General features: G+C 60.0%; 1 protein-coding gene across 1 annotated transcript in view; it reads left to right on the top strand.

Moving 5' to 3' along the window:
* BDKRB2 (bradykinin receptor B2) overlaps window positions 1–8,845 on the top strand; it is a 30,135-nt gene that overhangs the window by 7,472 nt on the left and 13,818 nt on the right. The gene's annotated exons all lie outside the window — the stretch shown is intronic.

The raw sequence follows: 8,845 nt of genomic DNA, 5'->3' as shown, positions 1-8,845 counted from the left end.
TCGACGCGGTACCAGAAGTGTTCTCTGTTTTTTGGCGAATTCTCTGGAGCATCATTGCCCACAGGTGTAACGAGCTCCCTGGCTCTCATGTTTTCCTCATTTACAAGATGCTAAGCCGCTCTCCCCTTTCCCTGTCCTGCGGATTATTTTCAGAAATACCAACCAAAAGGGAAGTTGGCAGGGGGTTTTTTTTTTTGAGGTTCTTGATTTGCTTCACTGAATTATCTAAAAATTGAATTTTCTGGAGACAGTCTTGGGGGGCACTCCACCCTCCCCCGTCCGACCTTCTTCAGAGAGGGCGTCTGGCAGCCCCCGCTGGCTCCGCGGTCTGGCCCTGGCCCTGGCCCTAGGCGCTTGCTGACCAGGTGGTGTTCCTGTTGTCTGGGCCCCGTGGGCTCCGGCAGGAACCGGGCCGGGCAGCCGGAGGCTGGAGCCCGGAGCTGGCGTCTCATGGGCCACAGGCTCCCACTAATTGTAATGATCCCTGACGCTGATCGGGCGCCTGAGAACAATCTACCCATTTCACCGCTAGGAAACCGAGGCGCAGAGAGGTGAGGGGCCCTTTCCTGGCGCCCCGCTTCCAGCAGAGCCCGTGGGAAGGTGAGCAGCTTGGCACGGCCTCTGCCTGGCACCGAGTCACGGCGGGCCGAGCGGGCACCTCCGAGGCTTTTGACTCTGGTCCCCAAACTGAAAGGCAGGAGCTTAGCAAGCCCGAGCCTGTCGGTCCTCCTCCACCCCCACTCAGGAAGGGGAACCCCACCTGCCTTCCCACAGAAAGATCACCCAGGCCCTGCGCCCCAGGCAGGTCCGCGGGGTGGCTCCTCTGCAGGGCACAGCTCTCTCCCACCCCCGCCAGAGGAAGGTGAGGAGGGGGAGGCGGGGGAGGGGATGGGGAAGGGGGGGACTGGTTGCTCCGTGCACGCTGTGGGCTGAGGCCCACCCTGCGCTGCACAGCGGGCAGGCCTGCTGGCTCAGGGACCTTCTGAACTTCACTTTTCAACCTGAAATAGGAGGGGTCACACCGGTAACCCCCGTGCATTGTGGCCCTGGAGTGAGTGAGGGGTGCTTGGGTCTGTGGGTCTCCTGACAGGCAGTTGGCATCTCCAGTCCCGTTGCATCAGATGAACTCACTATTTGTCTCGAACCAGGAAGGGTGAGGGGTGAGGAGGCCGCAGTGTGGACGAGGCAGCCACATAGAGGCCTAGGGCTTAAATCCGGAGGATTTAAGGAATCTTGGTCCAAATACACCAAAAACAGAGCCCAGACTTTTTTGAACACATCCAGTGACGGGGAACTCTCTACTGCAAAGAGCAATGCGATCTGGTGGCCATGCAATGAGCAGCTGCGCTGGGCCAGACCAGGTCCTCCGAAGAGCAAGGACCTCGCCTGTGCCCGAGGGACCAACCGGGGTGGGAGTAGAGAAAAGAAACAGGGTGTGTGTGTGCACATGTGTGTGTGCATGTGTGTGTGTCTGTGTCTTTGTGTTTGCCTGTGTGTCTGTGTGTGTCTATGAGTATGTCCCTGTGTGTGTGTCTGTGTGTATGTCTGTGTGTGTCTGTGTGTATGTGTGTTTGCCTGTGTGTCTGTGTTTGCCTATGAGTATGTCCCTGTGTGTGTCTGTGTGTATGTCTGTATATCTGTGTGTGTATCTGTGTCTGTGTGTGTATCTTTGTGTCTGTGTGTATGTGTGTGTGTGTGTCTGTGTGTGTCTATGAGTATGTCCCTGTGTGTGTGTCTGTGTGTATGTCTGTTTATCTGTGTCTGTGTGTGTATGTGTGTGTGTCTGTGTGTGCATGTGCTTGGGGTGACCACACGGGTCCCCATTTATGAGTCTGACCTTGGATGGATCACTTTCTGACCCCCAGTCTGTAAAATAGACATCACAGGCCCAGGAAGGACAGTCGCCTCTCCCTCCCTCCGTGGCCCCTCCCTCCCAGCATCGCCCCTTCCCTCGGGGTTAACTCCACTTTACCCGGCAGCTAAGGCACCTGCCCCAGCCACCCAGGCAGACAAACCCAGCCGGGGCCCCCCTCGCCTCGCGGGGCTCCCGGTCCAGGCGTGATGTGGGCCCCTGTGCGGGGACTCAGGGCCACCCTGCAGCCTCCGCTTCTCTGGTCCTGGGTCCTGGAGAGTCAGCTCCCCCTCGGTTCCTGGAAAAGGTAGAGCACGGGCAGAACCGAAAGCTCTGGAATCTGGATGACTCCCTGGGTCCCAGCCAGCTCCACCTTCCGCGGCAGAACTGGGCAGAGGGCTGTGGCCACAGGGGTGCTATGACTTGACTGTGGCTTTGACCTGGGCAGGCCTGACCGGGTGGGGCCGGGACCTGGGATCCTTGGAGCTGGCGGGGCGCAGGGCAGGGAGGCTGAGCCACTCCCAGGGAGGGGAACGTGCTGAGACTCATTCCGCCCGTCTCCTTAAGAGTCTCTGGGTGCCAGCGAGAGAGGACATGAACCCTGGGAAACACAGCATGCCAATCCCATTGCTTCTGCTTGCATGCTCCTCAGGACGGGGAGCTCACTGCTTCCCCAGGCAGCTTATCTTCTCTCTGCGGACCTGCTTGTGCAAAGGGCTCCAGAATCAGCTATCACCACTGCTCGTTCTCCCAGTGAAGGCCCAGAGATGTCGAGGCGTTTATCCGGGTCCCACCTGGGACTCAGTGATGGAGGCAGGCCCAGCACCCGGGGCTCTAAAGCTCAAATACTCCTTCCACCTCTTTGCTGGAGAGTCTCAGACGAGGGAGTGATCTCTGCTGGTGGAGAGGTCCGGGAAGGCTTCTCGGAGGAGGTGACACTTGAGATGGCCCTTAAAAGACGGCACCAGGATGTGGCTTGATGCCCCAATTTGTTGTGTCCTGCCCCCCATGTCTGTGCTCTTTCCTGCTCTGTCTCACCGTGAGCATGGCAAAAGGGAATATGCATTAATTGGATGGATAGATGGATGGATGGATGGATGGATGGATGGACGGACGGACGGGCAAGAAGACCACCTCCAGAGGCGAGCGGGCAGTGGTAGAAGTCCCTTCAGAGCTGAGGGCATCTTGTGAGGAGGAGGCTTTAGATGCCAAGTATTTCTGGCCCCGCGGCCTGTTTTGCTCTGCAGCTGGCTCAGCGTCTCCGTTTATTGTGTCTTTCTCTGTTTTGTAAACCAGGCTGAGTGACAGGGTGACCAGAGGTCACAGCACACACTTGCGTGTGGCCAAGGAGCCGGGCCAGCAGCCAGCTTGGCGGAGGCCCTGGCCGGCTGCCCTTTCCTCCCACCCCAGCAGGCCCGTGCCTCCCCCGGCCCCCGGCCCTCCAGGGAGCGGGGCGTCTGCGGCTGGGGCGCGCGCTCGCGTCCAGGCCTGCGCGGCCCCAGTGACCTCTTGTCTGGCAAGCACTCGCGCTGGGCCCGTGGTTTGGCTTTTGCTCCCTTGCAAGAACATGTTTTTATTGTTGTTGGTTATCTGTTTGTTTTTGTTTTATAAATTTTTATTGATTTCAGAGAGGAAGGGAGAGGGAGATAGAAACATCAATGATGATAATCATGGATCAGCTGCCTCCTGCACGCCCCCTGCTGGGGATCAAGCCCACAACCCGGGCATGTGCCCTGACCCGACCAGGAATCGAACCATAACCTCCTGGTTCATAAATCGACTCTCAACCACTGAGCAATGCCTGCTGGGCACAAGAATTTCTATATTCCCCTTCCCCCATTATAAATTATTTACTTGCTCAGGACAGAAACCCCGGGGCATGCAGGAAAGTGGGAAGAGGACATCTTTTGCCATCCATCCAAGGCAGCAGCTCTGAGGGTTTCAGTGATGCCCACCTTGGCCTGGCATGGGCTGCGGGCACGGGGTTTGGGGTGTAACCACGTTTACAGCCAGACATTAGCACACGGCTCTGTCTTCCGCCTGGCATGGGGATCGGGATAGGATGATGAAAAAAAAAAGTAAGGGGTCTGGGCACCAGGATTCCAGGACCTGGGTTCAAGGCTGGGCTCTGCCACGCGCTGGCCGTGTCCTGGGAGAATGGCCACCTCCCTGGGCCTCGGTGTCCACATCTATAATGAGGGGCCTGATGCAAGTGTCCAGAGCCTTCCACGCGGCTGCCTGGGGTCCTGGCAGGGTGACCAGGGACAGAGCTCAGGGCGGAGGAAGAGGACAGTGCCCCTACAGGAACCCCACCCTCCTGTTACGACGGCCCCTCAAGCTCGGCTCTCAGCCACTCCAGGCCTGGAAGTGCCCCCGACCCCAGTCACCTCTGACCTGGACCTGAGCCGACTAACCACTGTGCTACAGCGGCTGGGGCAGAACTCTGGGAGGTTTTAATATGTTTTAAATGCTCTGTAGTGTGGTCATATTATCTTTTAAAACCAAAGGGGAGACTTTTTTTCTTTTTTAAGGGGAAGGAGTGATGTCAGGAAGTCAGATAAAGTTGCTCATCCATTAAAACTACAGAACCCAATGCTGGGACAAGACACGGAACACGCTGAACAGCGTAGCCCACCCGCAATGAACAGGGACAAGGAACAGACGACGAGGAGCCGGGGTATGAGGGGCGCAGGTCAGGGAGGCTGCTCTGACCTCCGCTGGGAAAGCAGGCGAGTGAGGGGCTCTGCCCGGAGGCCTCCCCTCCCCCTCCCCCCTGCAAAGTTTCCGACACACCCCAGGCTCCTGGTGTCCAAATGCTAGAGGGCCCACGCGTGTGTGCGAGGTGGAACCGGGTCCAATCTTGTTCTGGGATCCGAGCTCACTTCCCAGGGCCCGCTGTCCCTCCCTAGGCAGCTCAGGTCTGTTTGCAGAGCAAGGACCCCTTGGAGCTGCCTGGGCCCCTCCCTTCCCCACCAAGTACTCCCTGTGGCCTGGGGTTTACCCTCGTGACCACCTACAGAGCAGCCCCCACTGGCCAAACCCCATGGGCAGCCAGGTGACAGAGAGCCCGGTGGGGTCCCTGCAGGGTCCGAAGGTGCGGCTTGACCGGGGGCAGCTCTCAGCAGCTCCCCACGGAGGTCCCGCCCCCACGCACCCACGCAGGCAGGAAGACATTTATTCTGGGGAGGCGTCGGGAAAGGGTCCAGAGCCATGACTCAGGAGGCCTCGGTGCTGTCTAGCTGGGCCTTGACCCCGACGAGCTGGGTGGTCTGAGAGATTTCACTTCTTTATGGAGCAATTGGGTTTTTTTGTTTGTTTGTTTGTTTGTTTAAGAGATTGGGATGCAGCCTGGCCAGCGTGGCTTGGTGGTTGAGCATGGAACCATGAACCAGGAGGTCACAGTTAAATTCCCAGTCAGGGCACATGCCCGGGTTTCGGGCTTGATCCCCAGTAGGGGGCGTGCAGGAGGCAGCCAATCAATGATTCTCTCTTCTCATTAGTGTTTCTCTCTCCCTCTCCCTTCCCCTCTGAAATGAATAAAAATATATAGAGTAAGTAACTTAAGAAATACAGTAGCCTATTGTATTCATCGTTGACTATGGACAACGCGATGAAGTCTGGCTGGCGTAGGGGGTACCCCAGGCAGGGACCTGCTCTCATTGCTGGGAAATCTCAGACCCCAGAGAGGTGTTGGGGCCCCACCAGCCCCTGGGACATTTGCTCAGCGGCCTCCCTCATTGCAGGAGGGACTGAATGATTGGGGCTACTTACCCTCCAGCCCCCGAACCCCGCTCTGAGAAGCTCTGGCAGGCAGCCACGGAAACGGGGCTGGACTTGGCTGCTAGGCCGACTCCGTACGCAGCAGACGTGGCCCCTGAGCAGGAGCTGCGTCCTTCCGTGGCGGCCACAGCCCCAGCCCTCGGACGTGGATTCCTGGGAAGCGGGATTAGCCGCCTCTCTGGCTGCGGGGAGTCACCGCTGGCAGCTCCACGGCCCCAGGCTTATGGGAGCCAGTGGAGGGCAGTATTTTCAAGGGAGCTTCTTGGACAGAATTCCGAGGGAGACAGTGTACAGTGAGTCAGAGGCTGGGGGTTCCTTCCAACGCATCAGCTTGAAAGATGAGAGGGAGGACCAGCTGGGGTCTCTGCCTCTCCATACCCACCCCGGCCAGGGCTCCAACCAGGGGCCCGCCCAGGCCCGGTGGCTGCGGAAAGCCAGAGGGGATGGAGGGGCTCACTCAGGGCCACACACAGGCCCCGCTCCTGACCACCATCACCCCGCTGTGCCCGTGTGCCCGCCATGCCACGCTCCCCCACCAAATTCCTTTAAATGCTTCTCTGACATCTGACTTGATAATTCCAGGATGCATGAGTCAGGGCCCCAGGAGGAGAGAGGCACACTGGGTCACATGGAGGGTGCTCACAGAGGACCTATGACAGGTGCAGACAGCGTGCGGGCACCACAGGGCCCGAGCTGGCAGCCAAGGTCCCACTCCGCCCGCTCACCCTCCCGCCTGAGGCCTGAGCTCACAAGAGGTGGCATCACCAGCAGGACAAGGACCCCTGACAGCGAGCCCTGGAAGCCCCTCCTCACTCTCCTCCCCACCTCAGCCTCCTGCTGGGACCCCCACTGGCCAAACCCCAGGGGAAGCCCAGTGGCCCCGCAGGGTCTGCAGGGAGCGTGGCCTGACCGGGGCAGCCCTCAGCAGCTCCCACACAGGTCCTGCCCAGGGCATCCATGCAGGCAGGTGGGCACGTGCACATGCGAGCACACAAACACGTACACCCACACAAGCATGCACATGCACACAAGCACATACAAGCATGCACACACATACACACACAAGGCACGCACGCACATATACAAGCATGCACACACATACACACACAGGCACGCACACACAAGCATGCACACACATACATGCACACAGGCACGCACGCACACACACACACATGCACGCACACACCTCCAAACAGACACAGAGAAACCCTAGAATGGCCTCCACCTCCCGCTTCTCCGGGCCCTCTGGCCTCTGGACAGCTGGAGAGCTAAAGGCCTCACCTCTGCTTTAAAAAAGGAGAGCAATGTTTACAGCCATTAACAAGCCATTAGGGGCCAGCTCGGCTGACTCCCCAAATCTGGGGACACCCCGCCAGGTCGGCCCCCTGGGGAGCCCTGGGGTCCTGGCCAGGTGATGCTCGCAGGCCCTGAGGTTCCTTGCAGGGTCACTGTCCGAGAGATGACAGCAGCTGAGGTCCCTGGGCCAGAGGGGAGCCCCAGGCGGGGGAGGAGAGGGCTGGGAGGCTTGCCATCCTCTTGCCCCCTGGACCTCAGCACCCAAAACTCAGTCACTGTTCCCGAGAAATGAATGATCGCAACACCTGACCCCTGGACTTCCTCTCCCCGGGGCAGGCCTGGCCCAGCCGCAAGGTGACCTGCCTGCCGGCCTTTCTCCCTCCCCAGCCGCTTCCTCCAGGATCAGGACGCGGCTCTCAGTGCGTCCGTGCAGTTCCCAGGCGTGGCCTCAGCTCGTTAACGAGTGTCCATTGACTGTGTTCCCCTCGCTTCCTGCTTACCAGCCGCGTTTTCTGTTTCTAACATGTTCCCATTTCCTGAACCAACTTCCCCGGCCTTATCTCCTCCCACAGCTGAGCTAGGACAGCTGTGCGCGTTCACAGACCCCCTCGCCGAGGAGGGCTGAAGGGGGGCAGGCAGATCGGGGTACACCCGTGCACACGCACGAGCGCCCACGTACCCAGCTCTGCACACCGCCCAGCCAGGAGAGCAGTCCCACGGGACCCTGGCGAGAGCCCCCGGGGTGGCACCGGGAGGGGGTGAAGCCCCACCTCCAGGTTTGCCAGCAGGAACTCGGGGCGGGTGGCCGCACCTCTCTGCACCCCTGTCCTCCTCGGTAGGGCCAGTGTGCAGCGTGCCTCCCTCCCGGGGGTGCGGCCAAACGGGAGGGGCAGAGACAGGCTCTGGCCCCGGGAGCCCCACTGGGCAGAGGGCTTACACCTGTGACTGGGACGCAGGTGAGGCCCGGCTCAGCCCTGAGGCACGTGGTGGCGACAGCCACAGGTTAAAGCTGCTCCTCTGTGCCCTCCCCCTCCTCACACTCTAAGGCAGCGGTTCTCAGCCTGGCTGCACATCAGAATCACCTGGGAATCTTCTTAAAATCCTGATTTCTGGGCCTCATCCTCCGTCACATACAGGTGAGCCTGTGCACACGCCCAGGCCCTGCCCTGCACACGACTCACCCACACCTGCCGTACCTGCCACACCTGCCACACCTGCCACAGAGCACCTCACACCTAAAGGGCAGGTCTCAGCGCCTGATCCTGTGTCTCTGCGTCAGCCATGCCATCTCCCCTTCCCAGGAGAGCGCAGCCCCTGGGGGCAGGGGCCTTGGCACCTCCTCCCCCTCACGCCCAGCCCCTCCGTTTCCAACCTTGCACCAGGCATGTCAGTTTCCTCTCTGAAAGCCCCTGGAAGCCTCCCCCGAGGCCCCACCACTCTGGGCCTCCAGGAAGGGCTGTGCCCACTCAAGGTCTCCCTGCGCCCACACTGCTCCCCTCCCCCCCCACTGCAATCCCCTCTCCCGGCAGCCATGGGGGAGAGGGAGCCAGCAGCACTCACACCAGCTTCTTCCTGCCCCAGGGCCTTTGCTCCTGCTGCTCCTCCCGCCCAGACAGCCTCCTCCCCAGCCAGGGCCGCCCTTCACCCAGGTCACTCCGTCACCCTGAGTCTCATAACTGTCTGCGTCCCTGCCAGACTGCTCTGGGCCGTGTTACGTGCTGTCCTGGGGCCTTTTATTTAGATCTTGGTGCTTGTTTAATGACGAGTTGAGTAATATCTGCTTCTCCACGAAACTACAGGCTCCTGGCGTGCAGGCGCTGGGCTTCCTCGTCCCCACACTCAGCGCCTGGCAGAACTGCTGAGGGCAGGACCCGGTCCCGCCCTGGGGAGCATGCATGTGTTTTCTGGTCCCCAAAG

The sequence above is a fragment of the Myotis davidii genome, unplaced genomic scaffold (assembly GCF_000327345.1).
Source record: "Myotis davidii unplaced genomic scaffold, ASM32734v1 scaffold19, whole genome shotgun sequence".
Lineage (NCBI taxonomy): Eukaryota > Metazoa > Chordata > Mammalia > Chiroptera > Vespertilionidae > Myotis > Myotis davidii.
This window is presented reverse-complemented; position numbering and strand designations above follow the sequence as displayed.